The sequence below is a fragment of the Peromyscus leucopus genome, chromosome 5 (genome assembly GCF_004664715.2).
Source record: "Peromyscus leucopus breed LL Stock chromosome 5, UCI_PerLeu_2.1, whole genome shotgun sequence".
Taxonomy (NCBI): Eukaryota; Metazoa; Chordata; class Mammalia; order Rodentia; family Cricetidae; genus Peromyscus; species Peromyscus leucopus.
In genome coordinates, this window is record NC_051067.1 from 35,902,972 (window position 1) to 35,917,197 (window position 14,226).

The following is a 14,226-nucleotide window of genomic DNA, read 5'->3' on the forward strand; positions in this document are numbered from 1 at the left end:
GGGTGGGGATGAACTGTTATCAATAAAACACTGGATACTGACTTTGTACAGTCAACCTTCCATGTGTTGCTAGTGTTTGGAAATTTGATTTACACAGGGGCTACCTGCTTTCCCTTGTCAAGATGTATCCTGACTATATACCAAATAATGTTTAGGGACTATGAAAATCACTAAGATTATTACCTCTGAGATGATTTTAGGAAAAAATATTGCTGTCAAATAAAATCTGTCTTGCTTTTTTATATGATTTGCTAAGTCATCAATGTAAATTTTTGAGGATTGACTGAGTGAAGGAAGAAGCCAATTTCATCATTTCCCAATGAAACATCTATTTTTTTTCTGTTAGGAGGGGGTCCATGCTACTGATGTGTTTAGTACTAAATGAATGAAAGATATTAATAATTGTCACATTATACATTGACATATTTAAAGCACTATTTTGTTTTTGTGGAGGCATGTTACACTCAAGCACACATGCAAAAATCATTAAAAATGGATCATTATAGAGTATCAGTCCTCTAAGTTGTAGCAGATGTCTCAATGAACATGAACACACCTCAGGAGTCTGAGATAAGTGTTAACCTTATCTGTGTCAACACAAAGGCAGTAGGATAATTTATAAAGAGCAAAAAAAAGAAAACAAAAAAACAAAAACAAAAACATGATTTTTCCTCCACTGATTGTAAGGATGCAAGCTCTGACCAGACAGGTACTCTTAATTTCCTTCCATTCCAGGATGAACCTAATGACAAAATTAATAGTCACATTATTACTGTTTGTGTTGGATTGTCCTTTTCCCTTTTAAGTATTGTCATCAACACAAATCCAGAGTCAGAAGTGTGAATTTTCATGTGTCAAAGCCTGGATACCATGCATCCTTCTGGTCATCTGAAAACTAGAAGTAAGACTCAAGTATATATTTTCTCAGATAAAACTGATTCTAGACAATGCATATTCTTTTGTGAAAAGCTATATAGAGGACCAAAAAAAATTATACTTATGTTTGTGCAAGGCACAACTGAAGGACTGATTGTATCATCTTTCTCACTTTAGATGCACAGAGGCCAGGAATGGTAGATAGTTGAGAAGAACTCACTTTGCCAGGAAAGGTACTACCCTGGTGACTGTGAGGAAGAGCTCTATCAACTAGTGGCCAGGGAACAGAAAGACTTTGTGCATAAACTGTGTTCTTGCAGAGTGGAGTGTTTCAAATGTTATTGTTCTCCACATATGTCACATCATTCAAGGAGAAAAGTAAGAAGACTGCTCACCCTGCTGACTATCCTCATGATGCTCTCCTGAAGCTCTTTGTGTTTTACCTCAATATCTTCAACTCTTGATAGAATATCATCAGGGGCTCCTGGCATAGCACTGAGTTCCTCCAGTAAGTGGTGTAGAGGGTTGTTCCAGGCATGCAATATGCTGAGTATCAGTTTCAGAAAGTCTTCAAGCTATGCAACAGTAAGTAAGCAATCATATTGACATAAATGAAGTTGATCGCGATGCATTGCATTTTTATTTTAATCAGAAAATCATAACTAAAATGTACATTTGTCATTTTATGGATATATAGAATACATTTTGTAGATGAAAATTATGTAGAACTGTGAATTTCAACAAATTCATCTATATTTTGCTAAATAATATATTATTTTAAACAGTAACTTTTTCTAATAAAATATCATGTTGTTTTTATTTTATTTTCCTACTGCAATTGTACCATTTGAACCCCCTTTAGTATTGTGTCCAGAAGAAACCAAAGCTTTGTTGGGATTTGGTAGGTGCCCAAAAGACCTGACTCAGAAAGATAACTGTCACTAATGTCAGTGGCATATGGCTCAAGTCATTTTCAGTCAGATTTGTCATAATAAGGAGATGGTTCACAATTACACTCATCTAAGATGGCAAGGTTTTAGGGGATATAAAAACAAAGATTTAATAAAGAAATCATGTTGTTCATGAATGTGCTTTCTACAGTCTACTTCACTCTCTGTCCTTGCCTCTAGCAGAGCTGTCTGTCAGCATCAGCAGATGAAGATCAATGGCACAGTGTTGTCTTCATTACTAGCATCAGTGGAAATCTCAATGGAGTTTGATTTCCCAGTGTGTGCCCTCTGCCAGGATCATACATGAAGCCCAAATGTGATTTCAAATACTTGTTGTGTTGATATCTGTAAGCAATTCTGTGGTAATAAATATAAAATCTAGAAAGGTATGACACAAACTTTGTGAAGTAAGACATGAAAGAAAAGACCATACCAAATGGTGACAGATCCTGGGAGCAGTGAATGCTTGACTTAGAGGAACTACAGACTCCCAATGTTTTTTTTTTTTTCCTTATTAATCACTTTTATTTTTTTATTTATTTCACAATACTATTCAGTTCTACATAATAGCCACAGATTCCCTTGTTCTCTCCCTTCCTGCTCCCCTCCCCTTCCCCCCAGCCCACCCCCGATTCCCACCTCCTCCAGATCAATGTCTCCCCCGAGGACTGGGATCGACCTGATAGACTCAGTCCAGGCAGGTCCAGTCCCCTCCTCCCAGACTGAGCCAAGCGTCCCTGCATAAGTCCCAGGTTTCAAACAGCTAACTCATGCAATGAGCCCAGGACCTGGTACCACTGCCTAGATGTCTCCCAAACAGATCAAGCCAATCAACTGTCTCATCTATTCAGAGGGCCTGATCCAGTTGGGGGCCCCTCAGCCTTTGGTTCATAGTTCATGTGTTTCCATTCATTTGGTTATTTGTCCCTGTGCTTTATCCAACCTCGGTTTCAACAATTCTCGCTCATATAAACCCTCCTCTTTATCACTAATTAGACTCCCAGCGCTCCACCAGGGGCCTAGCCATGAATGTCTGCATCCAGATTCCTAGGTCCTTGGATGGGGTTTATGGCACAACTATTAGGGTATTTGGCCATCCCATCACCAGAGTAGGTCAGTTCCTGCTGTCTCTCGGCCATTGCCAGCACAGACTCGCAATGTTACTGGGCATGCTGGTGGTTAAAATTCTGTGTTAACCTCCCAAATCTTCACTTTTTATTTCTCAGCTAGTATGATAATATTCCATTTGTAAGGACACTGGAGTGAAGTCAATATAGTATTTCATGAAGTGTCTACCAATGCCAGTGAAGAACGGCATTAAAATATTACTCCTTCACTTCTCATTATTACTTCCATATAATGTTCAAACCAAATCAGTTCATGATAAGTTATGGTAAAGGTCATACAGGAATGATCATATCAATTAGAAGTTATAGCTGCCATAATAAGATGATCTTTCCAACATTTTTGAGGACATAGTTTCATTTGGAGAAACATTAAATAGTATTTGTGTGATCCTCGTGTTTGAGTCCTTTCAGTAAAGCCATAGGAAAAGTCCATAAAACAGAGAGTAATAACACATCTGTAAGATGCAAACATGGAATCAGGAGATTCTTGAGAATTAAGAGGAGCTGATTTAATGGTCAGTAGTATAAAATATTGCCAATAAGGTACCATTAGTAATACGCAATAAATATAACTACATTTTCATTCTTATGGATATACATGAATGTATATTTAAACACGGATGCCCAATTCAGGTCAGTCTCCTACAGAATAGTAAATAAATTTGGTAGCCAGATATTGCAAAACTAGGGTTATGTAAACAGACAATTTATAACTTAGCTACAAAATTGTTTTATTATTAAAACTTTATTTACTTGTAATTCATCAACGATGTAATATGATTTTGTATCATTGTTTACTCTTTCAGCATTTCCTTGTAGGGGTGATTATAACACATATATAGTGCTCATAATGACCTACAGAACAGCTGATCCAGTATACTACTTGAGTTCCTTAGGATAAAACCATGGACTGAGGATTCACCGAGATCTTTTTGGCTTCCTCTTTTGTTTCTGGGGTGTTGAGTAAAAACGTATGGCAGCTGTTCAATGTCTTGAGCATGAGCTCTTGGTCTCTGAGTAACTCTAGTGTCTGTAAATGTTAAAATAGAAACTGAGTTAGTTGTAGTTCAGTCAATGATCTATGATCAGAATATGAATGCATTTAATAAATGTGTAATTTTAAATGTGAGTGTTAAATAAACCTGAAATTAAGGAAGAAAATGGCTATTTTACCTACTCTTTTCTCTTTAGATACAAAATTTCAGTTTCTTTTCATCTAAGTGTCTAGCCTCTGAATCACTTCCTTTCTCATGGTTCCTGTGTATCCCCATGCTTCTCAATATTTATGTTTAGAAGTGAGGTCCTTCAAATAACAAAATAACTAATATTTTAAAGCTCATTTTACTCTGGGATTTGAATTAAAACTCATTACTCTCCTGTTTTTTTGTTGCTCAAAACAGATGTTTCCTTTAACAAGATATTGTTAAATTAGACAATTCTTTCTATTGATGCTGAATATATTCAATTATATCTTGCAAAGTTAATCATAAGTACTGAGTGGAATTGTGTTACTGTTGATATAATTAGTTATCAGGTCTAGTATTTTTAAAAATGACTAAATAAGAATAAATTAAAATACAAAAATATGATTTAGTATGTATATATCTATCAATATATAAGTATTAAAACATTTACTTAACTATATTATTTTCAATATGTTATTTAAAATAATAATCAGATATTTTATGAAAGTTTAATGGATCACTAGGAAGTATAGGCAGTTAATGGCTGTAAAATCTAGAAACACAAACTGAAAGAAAAACATGTGAGTAAAAATAAAGTGTGAGTGACTTTTATTACAAATGCTGAGATATATTTTCTGCTTGCCATTTGTTGAATTGAGGTCTAATTTATTTTCTCTTCATTGAACTAAATAGCTAAATGTCCTTGTATACATAAAATACAACCATCAAGCAGAGATAAACTACTTACTTCTTTTCCCCCTTTTATTACTAACTTTTTTCATACAACATAATTTGATCATATTCTTTACCCACTCTCAAATAGTTATAAATCCCCACTACCTCCATACTCACTTAGCTCTGGTTTGCTCTTTTTTTTTTGTCTCTTTGAAACAAAAGCAAAAGGAAAACAAAAGAGTGGAAAGAAAAACAAACAAAAGTAAGATGAAAAATATCAAAACAGAATTCCTCCCAAACACCCCAAACTCAACAACATGGAGTCAGTTTTATGTTGGTCAAGCACTCCTGGTTTGAGGCCTCTCCTGCAGTGTCGTTGATTTACCCCATTACACTCCATCAGGGAAATCAGATTCTTCATTCCCCACCAGGCACCAATTGCAAATAGTTTTTTGGTTAGGAGGGGGACATTGTGGCTCTCTCCTCAAGACTAAGTGATTGTTGAAAAGGAAAAAGAAAGATCATGAGTTAGAGGTGTAGGGCCACTCTAAGAAACAGTTTCTGCTAGGTACAGCAAGAAGATACACATAGTAACTCACAAAAACTATGCCTTCTTCTAAACCAGTCCTCCTGTTGAATAAACTCTATTAATATATATATTCTCCTAGCATTAGGGGGCTTCTAAAAAAGCTAATCTATTAATACCTGATATGGTTTCAGTTTATGCTAGCTCTTTCAATCCATGGAATGTAATACATAACAATGAAATTCTCATCCCATGGAATATTTGCAGTGTACTCGATAAAAATGGCAGAGGATACTACCTCCCTATAAGCACAATCAGAACAGCAGTGTTCTTCACCTCGGAGACATTTTAGACCTCTCTCTCTCTCTCTCTCTCTCTCTCTCCATATATATATATATATATATATATATATATATATATATAATCATATATATCATTTAATATAAGATTGTAAGAAGATAAATTTACTCAAAACCTGAGATTTCTTTGCATCTATTATAAATCAGAGATTCTCTACATGGTCCTACACTTGTTCTACTATTCCTGACTGATATTTCCTTTCCTCTAGAGGTATACTATTAGAAATTTGGCTCATGGCTGTTTCTCATCTAAGCTAAACTGTAGTGCAATCATTGGCTCCAAGTTTTTGTTTTTTTTAGGAAAAACTATCTGAAGTAGGGGAAGTACTTACAATATTAAGGAACATGTCTGACGAGAAGGCATTGGTGCTCTGAAACAAGAGGGATGAAAGAAAAATTTATAAGTAAAAGATAGCATGAGTTCATACTTATTGCAATTGGCGAGACACATTTTGGGGATGCCTATTGGAGCACTCAAGCCTTTTCCTTCCTTGATCTTGACTGTTCTTGATCACATAACATACAGTTATTAGGAAGAGAGAAATTGTTTGTCCAATCACCCTATTGTCTAAGCGTTAACTTTAGGAATGCATTACGAATGTTTTTAAAAGTTTCCTAGCACTTATGGGTTTTAGAAAAGCTGCTGTGGATATCGTTCTGTATAAATAAAATGCTGATTGGCCAGTAGCCAGGCAGGAAGTATAGGCGGGACAAACAGAGAAGAGAATTCTGGGAAGAGGAAGGCTGAGCCAGCCGATGCCAACCCACTGTCCAGGGAGCAGCATGTAATAGGCACACAGGTAAAGCCACAGAATATGTGGCAACATCTAGATTAACAGAAATGGACTGAGTGTAAGAGCTAGTTAGTGATAGGCCTGAGCGAAAGGCCAAGCAGTTTTAAATAATATTAGCCTGTGTATATTTATTTGTGTCTTAGTGGCTGTGGAAACGCAAGGACACAGGAGCTGGGTGGCCACAGGAAAACTTAAACTACAAAAAGCTATGACTTTTTTCCCATTTTGAAATCTATTGTAATTTAATTTACTACTATTTTATTCACCTAATTCATGGCTGTGTACTTGATTAAATAAATGTGCTTCCTTATTGAAGAAGGCAGTAAATTTGGCCTCCTACAAGCAAGATCAGGAAGTGGGTGTTCTAGAAAATTTTAAAACATGTGTTTATTCTTTTAAGTCATTTGTTTGTAATTCTCTAAGAAGTCATGAAGTTCTTTTCCTGCTTCTTGGAGACAGATGCTTGCTTTCACATATGAAGGTGTAGTACTTGAATTTTAGCTCATGAATATTTCTGTTAGATTGTGATGCACTACCACTACTGTTAGGGGCATCTGTTGTTGCAAGATACCTGGGACCAGTGAGGTACTAACAAATAGCCTTTGAATTTCTGTAGCAAGCTCACTGATGTTCTTGGACAATATGATAGCATCATCAAAATGGTCTTTGAGGAATACTTCAAAATTGCCAGACACACTGGTATCCATGGATGCAGAGACCATGTTCTCCCACAGGAGGAGGCTTGACACCAACAGCATCAGAGTAGTCCCTGCTATACAGAAACAGAAGCTCTGTTGAGATCCATATTTCTGTTTCTTGCTTACAAAAACACCTTTATAAACTCCGCCTGGCCTCCTCCATGATACAGTTCCCTCATATCCTACTGTATTAAGGAATAACCATATTATATGGTAAAAATTAATTTTGTTACTACATTTACACTGACATATTTGAAGAAGTTGATGTGGCAAAAGTTTGGTTGGCTGTCAGAAGTGACATTAAAGTTTTTAACATTTAACATAAGTTAATTCTAAGTGAGTGTTTTCAAATCATTCACCACAGATGATTTAATTTTGAGAATTTATGCTGAACTTCAGTGGTCTTATTCTCCAAGGCTTTGTCTCTAACTCAGCAAGCAGTGTTTGCATTTAGTCAAGGACAGTACACTATTTTTTGTATCTTCATGCCCAATAAGAGTAAAGACATGATTGCTTGGTGTTTAATAATGAAAGTGATGAGAATTCAGTCATGAAAGCATACTGTACGCTGGATTTGCTAAATCCCAATAAAGCCATATACTGTTATTTTACCAAAGCCTTAGGTTGTGTTTTCTGTGAAGTCAGGCTTTAGAATAACCTATGAGTAGGGTGGGCCCATGTAATATCATCAAACTGGACTGATGAAAGAGAGTCTCCCAGGGTTATGTGATTTTTGCTAAGCCCCTTTAATCAATGCTGAGAGACAGAATGCCAACACTATGGACTCTCTGCCACACATGGAACTTTATATAGTGGGTAGCTGTTTCAGCTTTGACATGGAAGTACTACCCCCAGTGGTAATTGTCACGTCTACCTATGACCTGCCCCTGAGGCAGGGCTGATTTGGGAGCCCTTAAGACCCGAGATCCAGATATGTCAGCTCTCTTGGTTCTTGGTAATCTTGGATGCTAGATGGTAGACCAAGCAGAATTCTCCAGAGTAACCAGCTGGACTGTACCTCACCTCTCCTGGAGCCTGTGACCAACCCCTTTACTAGCTGTAAGTTACCCCAACCCTTGTTTGGACTCTCTGCCTCACATGGAATTTTATCTTTGATCACATGAGTACAGAAGCCCTAGGAATCTTCATTTTATCTACATTTCTTGTTCTGTAAAAAAGTATTATCTTTATATTTTTGACAATGATGACTGTTGAATTCCTCCCTAATTTGCTGAATCATTAAAAAGCTAGTGATAAGTCTCTAACATATCAACAGTTACACTCTTAACAAAAAAGAATCTAGATATAGAAACCAAGTTAATATAACTTTTTTACATTTCTTGACACTTTTTACATTTCTTCACATAATTTGTGAAAAAAATGTGACTCTAAGTAATCCAAATAATTTTCATGATGCATTGAACATGTGCTCAGAATATACCAGGAAAATGTTAAAGATTTACGCCTAAAGAACACCTAAACTCAAATGTTCACAAGTAAGTGGATCTAAACTTTTTGTACATGAAATTTTACTAAGGGTTTCTTGGGTAAATAACTAAGCTATTAGTAGATAAACTCCTATTATAGACTTTCATTTTCCATGAATATTTTGGTTTCAGACATTATTTTATAAAATTATGTGTATTTCATATATAATTTCAAACATAATTCAATATATAAATTCAATAGTTATCTATCTCTCTATAGATACATGCATATGTATATATGTATAAGTGTACTATCCAATTTCACCTGAAGCATTTCCATAATCTAATATGAAGTGAAATAGAAAAATGTTTTTGTTCTCTATTTCATAAAATACATTTCATAAAATTCTGTTTTGCTGTGCTTGTCACCTACAGAACTTTAATACCACCAACTGTTAATAAATATATTGGTGTCATTCAAATAACTTCATAACTCCCTATTGATTAGTCAAGAAATGTAAGAAATGCATCTGCTATCATCATCTATTCTAGGTCTCAGCAGTGAAAGTTTTAAAGGTTAATTCAAGAGGTTAAACTATTGTTTAAAATGCAAGAAAAACAAGAAAACCTTTCCTTCTTTCTGAGTTGTGTCTATTTGAACACACTGATTCTTGTGTTCCCAGTAAATTACCATTTCTGAATCTCAGCAAAATCAACCTTTGAACTATAGTTTTTTTTTTTCTTCTCCAGAAACTGTCATGGCAATTGAAAGTTTTTAAGCATCATCCATGCTTTCTAACCATTAAGATGCCTTTCTCTAACCCTTAGAATGCTTTAGAGTATATGGGTATTTATGTGTGCATTCACATGAGTATAAGTATGTATATAAGGCAGAGAACAACTTCAGGGGTTATTTTTAAATACCAACCACACTTTTATTTTATAATTGCTGAGATGAAAACTCACTCTCCTGGAACTCCCTAAGTAGACTATGCTGGCTGGTTAGCCAGACTCGAGACCGATCTGCCTCTGCTATCTCAGCACAGAAGTACAACTGGCTTTACCCATCCCATTTCCTCCATCACTTCAAGTAAGATAAGGAAAACAAATTAATTATTGCCCTTGACATAAAGAAAAGGTCCCCATGTTGTGAACCTCTGTAAACAGTGAAGATTCCTCCTAGACTGTAAAATTTCTCCTAAGCCTGGTCCTGTGTTACTTGAACAAATATGCATGTCTGTTAACACAAGATGACTGAGACAGGACTCTATCAAAAGGATTCCATCTCATAACCTCAGAGAACTCACAGACTGATCAGATATACTTAGAGCATGAGTGAGAGCTTACTTACAGAAGCATGGTTGACTCAATGACAGCTGCATCTCAGAGAAGTTCTACCACAGTATGTGGGCCACTGGAGAAGGCTGCTGCACTGGAGTTCTAATCTCTGTTTGCTTTTTACCTCCTATATACTCTAGCAGATTGCTGCAAGGCCACCTACAGCTGTAACAGGAAGGAAATAAGTTTTTAATGCTGGGTATGTTTCCAATGACTCTCCTGCTTCTGGAAATGTTAGTAGTGTTATCACCATCATCACAGAATTGTTGTTTCTGTGTGTGTCTGCTGTTTGTAGCTAGTGTCCAACTCAATGTAGAGCTCTCCAAAGCCAAGTTGACTACATGATCATTAGTGACATATCAGTCCAGGTATATTTTTTTGTATGCTATCACATCTTCTCCTTCCTCATACTCTTGCATTCTTTCAGTAAAGTTTTATAAATTTCAAGCCTCTTTGAGAGGGTGATATATGTATGTGCTTTTTTTTTTACTCGATATTGAGCCAGTATGTCACAGCGCCCATCTTTTTTTTTTTTTTTTTTTTTTTTTTTGTAGCAGTTTAACTAGCCATTACTACTGTAATCAGTACTGCTGTGTCACAGTGGTTTTGGTGGACATGCATTTCTGTGCTCTCCCCTGGCATTAGCATGTAATTGAATTCTCTCCCTGGTGTCAGTTCTCCCCAGGCAGATCCCTTACTGCCTTTGGAACTGAGAAACAAGTAGCATGGAGGAAGATTCCACTTCAACCCCAGTCTGATTTTTCCACATCATGAAATAAGACCATGAAATGTCTTTCAGCAACTGGGTCCAATCAGTTCCTTCCCACAAGTGACTACCTGTAGTGTCAACAGCCTAAATGGTGTAAAAAGATCTAGAAATCTTGCTTGTCCACTAAGTCCTAGTGAGGGAACATATGGCAGGCAGTGGCATTTCATTAAATAAACTTATAACTGTTAGGAATGCTTTTCCCCATGCCTGTGTAAAACATCTTACTCATTCTTGTAACAGCTGTCTTTAGCTGGGAAGCTGTCAGTTTTCTCTGAATACATTGCTAAATTATTAAGACCCTTAGAAGTTAGCTTTAGATAATGGCAGCTTTAGAGAGAGTCAGCATGCTATTTTATTGTCTACTTCATGAAAGTGTAGAACTGCATCTGAAATTTTCATCTATGTGGATGCTAAATAAAATCCTCATAACTGTTCAGTACATCATGAACATGTCTCATTCTCATTTCAATGTTTTCCTTTAGAGCAGTGATTCTCAATCTTCCTAATGCTATGACATTTTAATACAGTTCCCCATGCTGTGGTGACCACCTCAACCATAACATTATTTTCATTGATACTTCATAACTATAATTGTGCTACTATTATGAATCTTAATGTGAATATCTATATTTTCCAATGGTCTTAGGCAAACCAGTGAAAAGATCATCAATACCTCCAAAAAGGGTCATGACCCACAGGTTGAGAACCATTGTTCTAAAGCACAATCTAAGTTATAATAGATGGTTATTAATATCTACTTTTCATAAAGTATAATCTATTTTTTCACTAGCTGTTTACTTTAGCTGATGCTTTGCCATGGCTTTACCAACCTTGCTACATGTTGATCATCTATGCCACAGTGAGTTATCTACTTTTGGCTTTTGGTTAGTCCTTTGTAAAGGAGCAGGGTAACTTTAATGAATGCCTTCTGAAAGGGCCTGGAGTTGGGTGAGCAACTTCTTCCCCACTGATATATTTCTGGGAAAGCAAATGATTGCCTAATATTTCAGTCCTCAGGGAAAAGTTTACAAAAGGTTATACAGCAGATGTTCCACTGAACACCCTGATGTAGCATTCCTCTGCTTAGGACAGAACTGAACACAATGTACTCTTTGAGGAGGGGATCATTGTCCACACTTAAGTTCAAGCTTATTCATATTTATGTCTCTGTAATTATCCATCAACTGTTGTCTGTAGTCTAAATGATTTAGGTATCAGGATGTAGTCATGAATTAAGGTATACTTAGAGCAATTTATGTTTTTCCCAAATCTACCCCTTTAAAATTTTTATTAGCCACAGAGAAACCCTGTCTCGAAAAACCAAAAAAAAAAAATTATTAGCATATACCAATGATGATAATAATAGGTTTTATTTCAACATTTTGTATTTTGATCACAATGACTCTGTTAATCTCTTTTGCCCCCCCCCAATCCTAGTGATCTCCTGCTTCTTTGTTAATCTCCCTCTTTTACTTAAAAAATATTTTATTTGTTATTTGAGAAGTTTGTACGTGTTTTGATGAATTCCTCTATTTCCCCAATTCTTCCGAGATCTACCCTCCATCCTGCTCACCGAACCTTGCCCCATTTGTTTCCTTTTGTGGCTGTTGTTAAATGTATCAAGACCAGTTTGTGCTGCAAAATATTCTTGGTTGTATGGACTTTTATTGGAGCGTGATCATCTTCCTATGATCTGAACTTTTAAAGAAAATTGACTCTGTCTCTCTCTCTCTGTCTCGATGTCTCTGTCTCTGTCTGTCTGTCTCTGTCTGTCTCTGTCTCTCTGTCTCTCTCTTTGTCTTTGCCCCTCTGTCTGTCCCTGTCTCTGTTTCTGTCTGTCTGTCTGTCTCCCTGTCTGTCATCTCTCAGCAGCTATCAGTGAAAATGGTCTTTGGATAGGGGTACAACTTCCTGTCAAAGTCTCCTTTCCAGATTAGGGTTTTGTCTGGCTTGGGCAAATACAAGTCTTATGCATACTGTCACAAATATTACTTTCATTATAGACATTCCTATCCTGTGGCTCTTACATTCTTTCCACAACCACTTCATTAGTGATCCTTGAGTCTAGGAAGAAAGGGGGTATATATGTCCAATTCGTGCTAAGCATTCTGCAGTCTCTTATATTGTTTAACTTTGTCAATTGTAGGTCTATTTATTAATCAATATCTGCTACAAAATGAAGTTTCTCAGATGATAGCTGAGCAATGCACTTATCTAGGAATATAATGATAAGTTACTACTAGGTGTCTTTTTTAATACTTTGTCCATTTAGGAGAAAAATAAGAATAGGTACTCAACAATGGTCAATGAACTATCTAGCTATATATTCCTAGTCCAATAATGGTGCCAGGTACAGGCTTCCTGTTGAAGAGAGGACTTTAAAGCTAACCAGAAAGTAGCTGATTACTCCCATGATGTTCTTGCCACTATTATACCATTGGTTATGTCTTAGCTAGTCATTGTTGCTTGCATGTTTCACGACTGGGTCAAATTGATGGCTATTTTTCTTCTTTGGCACTGCTCATGGCATGATCTAGCACTATGGAGTGTATAAATTAGTAATAAATAAATCAGTAGTAATAAAGCTTTCAGGTCTGTTCCACTTTAATTTCTCCATGTTACATGACTTAAGTGTCAGTGTCTTCATGAATATAGTCTTGCCATTATCAAGAATATTGCCAATAGCCTTTAGTGTTGTATATCTATGGTACTTCAATAAACAACAACTACTAAAGAATTACCATTTCTGTCACTGGACTTTTTACTTCATAGCCTATGGTATCAGGAAAGACATATCGCCCCATTCATATGCAAACTCCATTATAACTCAGGGCCATGTGGTGTCATCTTGAGTATCCTAATGGTGTTGTTAGGGTGTCTTACTCAAAATGTCTAGTGATATAGAGACACACTAGAAGAATTCATGGTTGATGTGACTATAGCAACTCATCTTTAAACACAAATAAAGCTTTGCTATGTACACCCTCACATTAGAAGGCACCCTCAATTTCAAAAGTAAATATCTTATCCTTGGATGAAACTTTGGTAAGAAATCTCCATTAAGCAGCACATATTACTGAATTGCCAACATTGACTCTTCTTTACACACCAGGATGAGCTTTATGCAATGGCAACAGAAAACTCAACCTCCCCCTAGAATCTTTAACAATGTCAGACTCACACTCCTCTATCCACTTCATAAGACAATTATTGGATGCACAAATTTAGTTTAATACACAGTCAGTTACTGGATTTTTCTTCTTCTCCCATTACCTCCCCTTCCCCTCCCCTCTTGCTTGTCTACTCTCCCCTTCTCTTCAATTTTCCTGTTTTCCTTTGCATTTTTTGTCTATTTCATGGACTTTTTCTCTCTCTACCTCTCTCTTCTTCCTCCTTTTCTTGTTGTCCCTTTGTATTGTTTCTGCCCTTAGTTACTTAGTTGTTCAAAGTCTTTATCCCAGAGAGAGCTAATGGAAATTAAGATTTAAAATTCTTGGTGAAGA

The 14,226-nt window shown here is 36.3% G+C and overlaps 1 pseudogene; it reads right to left on the bottom strand.

The window, feature by feature from the left end:
• Positions 1-537: 537 nt before the first annotated feature.
• Positions 538-11,433, bottom strand: LOC114702127 (annotated as a pseudogene).
• Positions 11,434-14,226: the final 2,793 nt, after the last annotated feature.